Below are 13,439 nucleotides of genomic sequence, written 5' to 3' on the forward strand. Positions count from 1 at the left end.
CCTAAAGTGGAGGCAGAGATCAATCGTCTAGTTGAGGAGAATGTGTTGACCAAAGTAACCTACAGTGAATGGGCGACTCCAATTGTTCCGGTTATTAAGAAAGACGGTTCCGTCCGTTTATGTGGCGATTTTAAGGGAACAGTCAACCCGCGACTGGAAGTTGACCAGTACCCATTACCAAAAACCAGCGATATCTTTGCATCATTAGCCGGTGGAAAAACATTTTCAAAACTAGATTTGCAACACGCATACATGCAAATGGAAGTGTATGAGGAATCAAAACCGATTTTGACGGTTAACACTGAGAAAGGTCTGTATCAGTTCAACAGACTCGTGTATGGCATTGCATCGGCACCAGCAATTTGGCAACGTGCCATGGATACTGTGCTACAGGGAATCCCTGGAACCCAATGCATCATTGACGACATGTTGATCACAGGAGACTCTGATGAGGAGCACCTAAGAAACCTCAAGGCTGTTCTAGAACGTCTAGACCAGTATGGTTTGCGCCTCAAGAAGGCAAAATGCGAGTTTTTCAAAACAAAGGTCTCATTCTGTGGACATGAGATAAATGCTGGGGGACTACATAAGTCAGAAACGAAAGTAAAAGCGATGAATGAGGCACCAGCGCCCCGGGATGTGTCAGAACTTAGAGCATTTCTTGGGCTCGTAAACTACTACGGAAGATTCATTCCGAATCTGGCAGCTGTCCTGCATCCTCTACACGAACTCTTACAGAAGGACCACAAGTGGCACTGGAGTGAATCGTGTCAGGCAGCATTTGCGGAGGTCAAAGGCCTTGTGACGTCAAAGGAAGTCCTCACGCACTACGACCCAGAGAAACCTGTCAGACTAGCATGCGACGCATCTCCTAAAGGACTGGGAGCTGTACTTTCGCACGTCATGAACGATGGAAGTGAGAGACCTATTGCTTATGCTTCGAGATCGCTCAACAAAGCCGAGCGAAACTACTCACAAATAGACAAAGAAGCATTAGGACTAGTCTGGGGAGTGAAGTACTTCTATAACTACATTTTCGGAAGGAAGTTCACACTGATAACTGACCATAAGCCGTTAGTTTCGATCTTCAAACCCGACAAGAGCATCCCAGGGATGACCGCAGCTCGTATGCAGAGATACGCATTGTTTCTATCAGGTGTACACTATGACATTGAATACAAAAGCACTACAGCACATGGAAACGCTGATTGCTTATCGCGTCTACCGCTAACGACACAAGGAAGTGGAGATGATGAAGATGACGAAAAGGCTCTCCACTCACTGCATGTTTCGCAGTTAGAACACTTACCTGTTACCGAAACTCAGGTTCGACGAGAAACAGCTCGCGATCCGACTATGAGTCGAGTACTCAACGCAGCGCAATATGGCTGGAAAGAATTCCCCGACGAGGAACTGAAAATGAAACCCTACACCAGGAGGAGTTCAGAAATCACATTACATGAAGGATGCCTACTATGGGGCATGAGAGTCATCATACCACCCAAACTACGTGACGACGTTCTACGAGAACTTCATGAGGGACATATTGGGGTGGTACGCATGAAAGCACTAGCTCGAAGCTACGTGTGGTGGCCCGGTATAGATGAGGCTATTGAAAACATTGGCAAAAGTTGTGCAGGTTGCCAGGAGGTGAAATCTGCACCACCAGGAGCACCACTCCATCCATGGGAGTGGCCATCAACACCTTGGGAAAGGATCCATATAGACTTTGCTGGACCGTTTATGGACTCTATGTCCTTGATCGTTGTTGATGCTCATTCGAAATGGCCAAAGTAGTTCCCATGCGAACTACGACAGCAGAGAAAACATTAGATGTTCTAAGGAACATATTCGCTAGGAACGGAGTACCGCGCCAAGCTGTTAGTGATAATGGCCCACAGTTTGTGTCCGAGCACTTCAAAAACTTCATGAAATTGAACGGGGTCAAACATATTACATCAGCACCCTACCATCCGAGTACCAATGGGCTCGCGGAACGTTTTGTACAAACCTTCAAGGGAGCTATGAAGTCTAGCAGGAAAGACGGCGGCTCAACACAGAAGAATCTCGCAAAGTTTCTTCTCGCATATCGAAATTCGCCTCATGCTACGACCAACGAGACGCCCTCCAAGCTATTTATGGGAAGATATCTGACGACTCGACTTGACTTGTTGCGTCCAGACACAAGACGACGAGTGGACAAACAACAAGATAAAATGCATGAAATCAGGATGCGACTGCGCTTATTCGAAGTAGGAGAAAAAGTGTCGGTACGCAATTATCGCGGTAACCGCAAGTGGTTATCAGGTAAAATTTCCGAACAGACCGGACCTGTTTCGTATAGAGTCGAAATCGCACCAGGAATCCTGTGGCGACGTCATGTTGACCAAATCAGAAACGCGCAAATTCCACCATCTCCACTGCCGGAATACACCATGTCGAAATCTTGCAAGCCAGCAGTGTGCCGGAATATTGAATCGATTGTGTTACCTCAAACAGACACACCATCACGTAACGTGTCTGCGCGTCAGGATCATCATGCTGTCGAGAAACACTCAGAGGCACTACTTGTGGTTCCTAATCAACCAGACACCAAGGGTTCCACGTCCAACAGTTGCACCCTTAGTTCGACCGCGAAGGAACATTCAGCAATCAAAGAAGTTTGATGACTTTGTGCGTTATTGACTGGTTAATGTTTATTACCATGACACACTGTGTTAAAACGGGCATAATAATCCCTAGTGTGATCACAGGAACCAAAAAGGTTTTTTTGTTAAAAAAAATGTTATGATGTCGTTATTTTCAATGTTCAGAATAGAAATTATTATCATTATTTTCTAAGTTCAGGAGAAGTGTATAAATTTTATAAAGATAATATAAAGTATCCATTGACAACTTACATTAGTAACAAAAAAACATAATTTAAGGCTTGTAAAAGAAACATTTAAAAAGCTAGAAGGGAGGAATTGTAGTGTATAAGACATTCCGGATATTACTATCCGTCCGCGCATAATACTAGTCACGATATAGAACTCTCCTGTATGGAGGTCAATAAAAAGAGTCTTGAGTTTATTACCAAACATGGCTGTTGTTCAGTTTGTTCTGAGGTCACAGAAACCCACATACACGACAGTATTGTATCGCCGTAGCCCTGACACAATTTGGTTTGTACCGTTTGACGACAGACGAAGCACGACAGATCTCAGTAAGAAAATTGGAAAAGGTTCGCTTTGACAATGCCGCTTTGTCTGTAAACCAAATCTCGTTGGACGATGGTGCTGACACTTCATTTTTCCGATACTGATTAAAAAGGTGCGTGGCATTTTTTTCCGTTTTCTCCAACGTAAATTTCAGCATTTTCACCGGACAAAATGATGACATTCCAGTTGGAATTGCATACATTTTTTTTTCTGAAGCGTGACTCTCTGAATTGGAAGTTAACCCCCCTTGACAATTTTTCTGTTGGGTCTCAAAATTAAGTGTGACATATTCACCTCTTTCGTCATTTACAAACCGGAACAAATTAGTGCTTAACTGGTGATGGAATTCCATACCTCGCGTCACGAATTGCATCGATAAATTGTACCAGACATAGTGACGGAGGATAATAGGACAGGATGGGGCGCTTGACAGGTAAGTGCTTATTTTTTCCAAATCATCTCGTTCTATAATTTGTTTGTGTTGAACAGGTTTTGATTGTCCCGTGCGTGTCCTTTCTTTCAATAGCCCGTATAAAACACCATTAGCTTTTTTGAATTCTCTATCTTTAACAATGTCAACCTTTCTTTGAAGATCCGCTAGATGTCTGTTTATTCCTGCCCTAATATTTATGAGGGTGCTCCTATGGTACAATTCTTCCGCCGACTTTGGCCTCGCCTCGACGTAAAATTTGCTCAGTACTGCTGCCAATTCTAAGTGGGAAACTCATGGCCTGCCCATAAATTTCTGTGTTCCAATCTTAAATTAAAAAGTGGGATAGGCCTATTATAGTGTATAAAAAAAAACGTAGACTACACTGCCATTCCTTGTTGTCAAAAGAATATTTCCATTATGTAACATTGAAACGATGTGATTGTTTGTGATTATAAAAAAACAACACTTTGTTTCAATAGGTCTAACAGCTTTGTGTTCTTTTAAAAGTTGTTTTACCAAGTTTACGTGGTGTGAATAAATCATCAAACGACAACTTTAATATTAAACTTCAACTCATGTAGGCCTACCTTGAAATATACGCAAGGCCTAGCTAGTGTATTTTTTTGTTGATGGCGCTTGCCGAGATTGAAACAGCGTTTCTATCTCATTCTCTGTGCAGACTTTAAATCGCTTTGCTGGTGGTCCAGTAGTCTCAGTAGTGGTCGCAGGTTTTTGGATTTCTTTCTCCAGGGCCTGAAGGGGAGAGGGGAGATTGGTGGGGGCAGCTCTTCAAAAACGGCCCCCGTAAGGTCTGGAATTTCGTTTGGCACTGAACTCGCCGATATAGCCTGGATGGTCTCAATGTCCATATTCAGTAACAATTCTTCGTCACTGGATGGAATGCTGTTATTTAGCATTCCTGCGGGTAGTTTAATGTTAACATTCGTTTCCGATAGGCCTAGATCTACAATTGTTTCGAATAAATCGCCCTCAGACTCGCTGGAAGCCATGACGTTTCTAGCAGACGACAGCAGATGACAGATGTGTGATCATTTTTCAATATTTAATTATTTCATTTTATTTATTTTATTTGTTTGTTTATTTTAATAAAAAAGAAAATATGTAATAATTTTATAAAAAAAAAAATCTGTATTGTAGTTTAAATATAACTGTATATTTTTTATAAATGAAATGTTTGATTGCCTGTTTAACTAAGTGGGGTATCAATGCGACCATTTTGTTTGTTAAATTGGCAGTAGCAACCGTATCGTTACGCCATCAAGTCAGCCTGTAGTTATTGTCATGTAACAGCAGTCTGGCTCTCCATAGAGTTAATGAAAAATGGGAAGGGCATATGTCAATATTTAAGAGTTCAAGTCTGTCTCGCTTATTCTCAAGGAGTAAACAATGACATCATGACGTTCTCAAACCCAGATGATGACATTTTATGAAGTCTCTCGCTCTCTCCTTATAACACACAAGTATATGCATACAATATTGAGTCTTACGTTTGGTCCGTCAGCTTCATCCCGTCCTCTGATACTTGGTTGTGTAGTTCCTCGTTTAGCAAAGACGCATCTCCACTGAAATTGGTCTTCTTCGTTAGAAATCTTTAAATTTAAATTTAAATCACTATCAAAAAATATGCTATTGTTTCTTAGTTTGAAAAATGCAGTGACTCAGGCACGTCTTTAAACGACATCATCTGTTAGAATGACGTTTAACAAAATAAAACAAAACCAAACTGCCATACCAAATGAAACTCGCTGGTCAGATAGAATCATTGCAAATACAGGGTGACAACTCTTACCTGTAAATCTCCTGTATTCCCCGGCTCTCATGTGGACGCAAGTTATACGGTACACGGTTTTCGTGGAAGTCAATGTTTCTTAGGTGTTTCCCTCTCAGAAAAAATAATGCTTTATCAGACACATAATCTTGACTTGTAAATATGCGAGTCTTTAATCCGACTTCCTGCACAGTACGATACAATATTGGATTTTCTTCCATGCTGAATCTCATGGCCCCAAGCTCAATCGGGATATCTGGCGCATGTAGGAAGTGGTGTGTATGGAGGCGACCACCCAATCGATTCGAGAACTCGTACAGCCCGACATTGAGTCTCTGTTTGCGAAGTCGCCATACCGCATACGAACCGACGAGCCCGCCTCCCACTACAGCCACGTCATGACAAACTTCTGCAAAAATAAATGTTATATCTTTGTCAAAGTTGCCTTTAGGATTTAATAAATATTTGTTGAAACTCACGATGCCCTAACGGTTTTCAACTTTACTATAAGGTTTTCTGACATATTTAACAGTAATCTATAATGAAGGAACCGAAGATTTTGCTCACATTCTTTGGAAACTAAATTATATTTTCCTGAAAGACATCAGAAATATGATTTAAAAACTTTTTATTCAAATTAATCTGGTTTCCCCAACGTTAATGAAATAAGAATAGTTAGGGGAGGGAATGGTTACCTTACACACCAGAGAATCAAACAAGTATAAATAACTATCATTTGGTAATAACACCATTAACATCTTTGATGGTTCACTAAAGTGTGAGTGCAATCAAAGGTTGCGGTTTCAAGGCAGCATCAAATTTGGCCGGTATGGCAACGCGGTGATTGCATATTTAATAAGGGAAGTGCATTAGACTTGTAGCGTTTTTAGTTTATATTTCATTCACTTTTTAGCTCACCTGGCCCAAAGGGCCAAGTTATCGTTGTCCATTGCGCAGCGTCCGTCATCCACCAACGTTTTAGCTCACCATCATCAGATGGTTAGCTATTCAAATTATCCTGGACTCGTCTTCCGTCCGTCATTCTATTCGTCCTTAAGCTGTTCTTGTTAGCGCTAGCTTTCAGGCAGTTCTTTAAGGATCTCTCCCAAATTTTACATGCAGATCTCCGATGGTCCTTACTTACGTATTATGAATGTTGGGGCTTTTTTGGTAACCATGATGGCCGGCAGGTTGCCATATTGAATTTAAGAGTTAAAGATTGTTAGGAATATTTCTCAAATTACACACAAAGGTTCCCCTTGGTTCTTACTAACACATATCGTAATTTTCGGACTGATGTAATAACCAAGAAGACCGACATGCGGCCATCTTGTTACAGTTAAAGTTTGTTTTGGCTTTTCTCCGAAAGTACTGGAGGTATCTTTCTGAAGTTTAATATGTAGGTTCCCCTTGGTTCCGCATGTGAGCTTTTCAGACCACCAAAACGGCTGCCAAGCAAACTATAAAGTAGGCATCAGTTTCGCGCTATCACAAGGAGACAAACACGAACATATCACAGCCTCCCAATATACACACACATACACTACACGCATGCATCTTGCACCCAGGGGAGGCCGTCCTTAAATGACCTTAGCTGTTAATAGGACGTTAAACAAAATCAAACAAACAAACAAACAAAAGCCAAGCAAACTAATCAAACAGATAAGAGAAAATATCAAACTGACACAGAACTAATGAATATGGTACAATGGTGGGCACCAAGATCCCTCTGGGATTTCTTGTTCCTTCTTGTCCCTTTAAACCACAACGTGTCCTTGGTCTAGAGCATCATTGTCAAAAGGGTTCTCATTTTTGTAAAAATGGAGGATATAACCCACTTGTGGCAGAGCGATGAGGCTCAATGGGGGAAATAGAGAAATACAAATACGAAAAATTAAACCAAATGTGGTCTGACACATAATTTGAGGAAAAACATTCATTTTTGTATAAACTGCGGTTGTGGCCTTTACGTCAGAAGGATGGGACCCAATTCTTCATATAGTCACTATCCGCTGGTTCAAATTTTTCCTATATTGTCGTTTCGTTCCTAGTTTTACTAATGTTGTAAAATGCGCGGAACTTCTAAATTGCGGGAAATGGTAGTTTCGTCACGTTTGAAAGAATAATGCCGAAGCCAGAGTTAGTGACATGGTATGTAATTGTATACGTAAAATTTACCAGATAGTGTGTAATTTTATTGCTGACTGATACAGTAATTTGGAAGAAGATCTTTAAAAGAATTAGAATTATGTAATTTGTGATGTTTTTCTTAACCGTATGGTGGTAAGGTTAAACATTTTCAAAAGTATTTAAAGAAACTATTTGATGTTGCGTGTACTTAGATATTTGGTACGTTCTACTTTATACAAGTGCATATTCACTGGGCAGGTGTAAAATATTAGAACCTCCATTTTGATTCAGCAAAATTGTATCGTTGTAGCATGCGCTGTGACGGAAGGACTTTGAAGCCATTTTTTTACAATATCTTCATAACCTTAAGGGGACTTGCACTACAAGGTCAGACTATTCTGATGATTTCTGGACTCCATCTTCGTGCATGAGGATTATTATTTTTTTTTTTTTTTGAGTTTCGACTTTAAAAACTGCAATCTTCAATAACCTTTTTCCAGGATAAGTTTCATGTCTGTGTTCTTCATCAGTTAGTCGGACTTCTGATTTGACATTTTCAGTACTGGTAACTTGGTCAGGATTTAACAGTTTCCTGCATTTGAATTATTTGTAATGTTAAGACCCAAAACAAACTATTTGTTAACAATTATTGAAATGAAACTAACACTTTGAGAGTTTTCTCATTCAACCGTTGACCGATGTTTCTTGAACACATAAGTTTTGTGAAGTAAAGTGGTAATAGTTTCATCTTCATCAACTCCAGAATTAAATCTATTAAACTTAAAAGAATATTTTTTATGCAGTCAAGAATTTGTTCACACTATACTTTGTAATACTGAAGCTATCGGAAATCGCTAAATGTTTCAATATAATTCGTTTTACTAATACATTCACTTGTTAGGTCATATTTGCATTTACCATTATTTTTGTTATTAACTTGTTTCTATTGACGCAGCGTCCATTAAAGTAGCACGTTACAATTAACGTCATTTTTAATAAAAACCCGAAAACCGAGAACCTGTGTGTAATACCATGCCAAAGACACCAACCACAGCATTCCGGTGAATCAATTACATTTTATTGTCAATACACTAAATGCTGAACGATAAGCATGTGAATAACAACTACCATCTATAAGGACTTTGGTATGTCTCGACGTTGGGAAAGAGCCCTATGCAAATCCCCAATTCTTATCATGCAGTTGTATTCTTTTCTTAATCCCCAATCTGCAGAGAGAAACATTTTTCGAAAATTCTGTAAATTTTGTACAAATGAAGGGATGTTGACCAACTTTTTTCGAATGTCTTTGGGCAAAGGGAATTCAATTTGTTAAAACGGCGGATGTAGCCCATCTGGGGGCAATGGGACGGGGCTCAATAGGGGAAATAGATTTTTACCAAATGTAGTCTTAAGTATGCCTAGGGAAAGAGGACTACATTTTGTACTTAGTGAGGCTATGACCCCTATTGTGATAAGGGGTGGGGCCGAATAGGGAAAAAAGGTTAATCTTTTAAAAGCTATCTCCGTGTGAACAGAGGAATTATGACCGTTATAGATCTTCTTTAGGCAAAGTTGACACAATTTTGCGTAAGGGGGGTGAGGGTTTGGGACAATTTTGTGAATAAATGAAACCAATTTTAAAATATTTCCTCTTCGTTACATTTTTTTTTAAAACCAATTTCGGTTAAGAGAACCTGCAGACAAAGACAACCACCTTCTATTTCCAAGAGCATTGCTTGGCAACACTTCACTTTTGGAAATAATTTTTAACTTTCGCTGTGGTGAGGAAGGCAATGGGCTTTGTCCCGAGGTCGGGACATATAAATAAAATGGCAGATGTTATTCCCTGCTTAACGTTTAGCAGTTTAGGAAATTGCAACAACTGGTTTACCCGTTGTGTCAGTATGTGACCGGGCGCAATGCTATCCTAGAAGCCTTCGGCATGTTATATCTTTAGAATGGCACTCAAAAGTCAGCATCAGATTCACAAGGAGACAAGTACAACAACAAACCCGGTATCCGGCACACATGCACGCTGACACACCACATATGGAGGCACGTCCTTAAATGACATAGGCTATTAATAGGACGTTAAACAAAACAAAACCAAACTAACCAATCAACAAACCCATCAGGGGTCAGAGGGAGTGGTCCAATATGGGAATAGAGTTAAATCAATAAAATCCTTCATCTTTCATACAAATTGTGAGATTTTAAGCGTGAGGAGAAGAAATCATTCATGCTACCAGGATTGGCCCGGAAGTCCAGACCAACCCCTTGAGACTACCTGCTTGGGTCATAACATTGAAACAATTGAGATCCCCAGGCCATAACTGTTAATAAAATTGCTGGAAATGAAGAATACACTCGTATTCTTTGTGTTTCAACCACGCAAACAAATTTACAAGGAGTGCTTCTAAATATTGCTAACTGGTATGGTAATCGGTAGATTTTAAATTGATAATCAAATACAAGGTGAGCTATTAAGGCACCTGATACTCTTGTTATGAAATTGGGAAAAAAATGTGTTTTATGTCATGTTGAGAACATTACACTGCGTAGGTCTACTATCGTATTTGAAACTTTAGAGTTTCCAAAAAATTGCATTTCAAAACATTTCATCACCATCTCCTGTAGAAATATTTCTGAAGTTAAATTTTTCACACATTTGTTTTACGAATATGTACAAACATAATATCCAGGTTATTTGCATATCTAAACAGCATTTTTTCATCAGTTAAAAAAATATACATTACCCTGATCGGAACTCGTCGACATTGTCATCACACAAACCACGATGATAGTCGCTTTGATGGATATCATCTTTTTCATCAATTCACATACGAGTACTGGATGTATTACCATCTGTTTCCTTTATACGTCTCTGCGAACACAATTTACATAAAAAAATGTAGCTAATGTCGCCATTCTGCTGTACAGTATTTAAATATACAAATGTATTCAAATATTTCGCATAGTTATGATTTTACTATACGGTTTAATCTATGCAATCAAGCGAAATCTGATTTGCTGCATATAGCGTCACTATCGTTTGGCCAACATTTCGCTATTCTCTTCGGGGAACTTAATTGTTAAAGCCATTGACTGCGATTGTCATACGTCATCATTGTTTGCAATAATACTTTTAAAGAGATATTTAGATTATTATAGTTATTTTATATCCTTTCAAATGTATGTCAGGGCGGTGATCGAGAAAGTAATACACCTGCTGTTACCTACGTCATATATCGTATCAAATATGTAAAAGATAAATCCTCAAAAGCTTTTAATATTCTTAAAAGTACTATCCCATACAGATTGGGGAGCTGACCGTGATGTGCTGCTGCGTCTATATCGCTCACTTGTTCGTTCAAAGCTTGACTATGGTTCCATTATATATGGGTCAGCCCGCTAGGCATATTTGCAGATGCTTGACCCAGTTCATCATCTGGGGCTTTGTTTAGTTTTAGGTGCTTTTCGCACATCACCAGCAGCTGCGTTGAAGCGAATGAACCGTCACTTGGTGATAGAAGAACAAAATTGTGTCTACTGTTTATTTACCAGTTAAAATCATATCCAGAAAACCCAGCTTTCCTATCAGTATTTTATCCTAAGTATTCACAGCTTTTCGGACGAAATGAGAAATTTATCCCGTCTTTTGGAATACGACTTCAAAAAATACTGGAATACTGGAAAATTCGGACTATCATTAATCGAAATTGCTTTAATACCAGATATTCAACCACGGACAATACGACAGTCTGAAGTAAATTTAGAATTACACATTAATGAAAAATCTCTCACTCTCCCAGTTCAATTGTTTATATGAACTTATGAATTTGGCACAATGGTGGGCGCCAAGATCCCTCTGGGATCTTTTGTTATCTACTAGCGCGTTTCTTTGCAGAACCTCACTTTTGGCTTTGAATATTCGACCAGGTGAAGAAAGCAATGTGTTCTGTCCCTAGGACGGGACATATCAAAGTCCTTAAAATGGAAGTTGTTACCTGCTTAACGTTCAGCATCTAGGGTATTCGCAACAACGCAGCTATCACCCGCTGTTAGTAAAATGAATGGCGGAATGCTGTGCTAGCTGTCTTTGGCATGGTATTTCAGTGGGATAGCACTATAAAGTCAGCATCAGATTCGGACTTTCACAAGGAGAAAAACAATCAAACATACCCTGTTTTGTAAGAAAATGGAAATTCATATGTTATAAATGTGGTGCTGTTGAATAAAATACATATGAATATGTAAATATATGTAAACTATGCATAGATCTTGTTGTTGTGATCTAAACCTTTTGATAACGTACCATTAATACACATAGATATATGATTTCCTTGGTACACAAAGTTTTCGAATTGTTGACATTTTTTTTATCTCATATGAATGATCGGTAGTATTGTAAACATTCGTCCTATCACCAGAACCAGATACCTGCTGTTACCCACAGCCTGCTCGTAAAAGACGTGATTGTTGGTTTGTTTGTTTGTTTGATTTTGTTATTAACAGCTAAGGTCATTTAAGGACGGCCTCCCCTGTGTGCAAGATGCATGCGTGTTGTGTATGTGTGTGTATGTGTGTGTATTTTGGGAGGCTGCGATATGTTCGTGTTTGTCTCCTTGTGATAGCGCGGAACTGATGCCGACTTTATAGTGCTACCCCACTGAAACATACTGCCGAAGACACCCAGCAGGACGCCCCACCCGGTCACATTATACTGACAACGGGCGAACCAGTCGTCCCACTCCTTATTTGCTGAGCGTTAAGCAGGAGTAGAAACTGCCATTTTTAAAGACTTTGGTATGTCTCGGCCAGGGGACAGAACCCAAAGCCTTCCTCACAGGGGCGAACGCTCAACAAATGGCCAAAAGTGAGGCATTGTCAAGGGAGACATTAGGAAGAAGAAAGTTATTTAGAAAGGAGAGAAGAGATAAGGTCCCAAATTTAGTCGCCTCTTACGATCATGCAATTGGGGGCAGCAGGTACAATTCTTATGCCCTACCTGCAGGGTTGTGAGCCCCCACCTACTTTCAATCATTCAAAATATGATCATAAAGTATCCGCGGCCACGGTAGCTAAAGATGCTACTGTCGGATGCCGACTGACCAATGATGCGTCTATATTTCCCATAGAAGCCCACGTCTTATCGGGCTTGAACACAATAAATCAAATGTTGCACCGCAGTCAGTTATCTTTTCTACTTCTTTATTAGCTCACCTGGTCCGAAGGACTAGGGTGATCTTATGCAATACCGCAGCGTCCGTCGTTCGTCAACTTTTCCTTTAAAACGCTACCAGTCCTGAACGGCCAAGTAGATTTTGACTAAATTTGGTCTGAAGCATCTTTAGGCCAAGGGGACATACTTTTGTATATGCGGTAGGTGTTCTACCGTAGGAGTGAAGGAATTTTATCCTAGTTTATTCTGGAGCATACTTTGGCCAAGGGGACTACATTTTGTATAAAACGGTGGGTGTGGCCCCCCTGGGGGCAGGGTTGAATAGGGGAACTAGAGGTAAGTCCTTTAAAATATTTCTTCTACCGAAGGGATTAAGGGATTTTATCCTAATTTAACCTGAAGCATTTTTGGGCCAAAGGGGCTCAATTTAGTGGATGTGGTCATTCTGGGGCCAGAGGGGCGGGGCCAAATAGCTAAAATAGAGGTAAAACCTTTAAAATATTTCCCCTACTGTAGGGATTAACGGGTTTTATCCTAGTTTAGTCTGAAGCATCCTTGGGCAAAAGTGACTATTTTTTTTATTAAACAGTGAGTGTGGCGCCCTGGAAGCAGAGGGGCGTGCCCATTAGGGGAAACATAGCAAATTCATCAAAATATTTCTTCTGCTGTCGTATTGACAGTATTTTGTCCAAATTTGGTATGAAG

This window comes from Mizuhopecten yessoensis, unplaced genomic scaffold, assembly GCF_002113885.1.
Source record: "Mizuhopecten yessoensis strain PY_sf001 unplaced genomic scaffold, ASM211388v2 scaffold716347, whole genome shotgun sequence".
NCBI classification, from domain to species: Eukaryota; Metazoa; Mollusca; class Bivalvia; order Pectinida; family Pectinidae; genus Mizuhopecten; species Mizuhopecten yessoensis.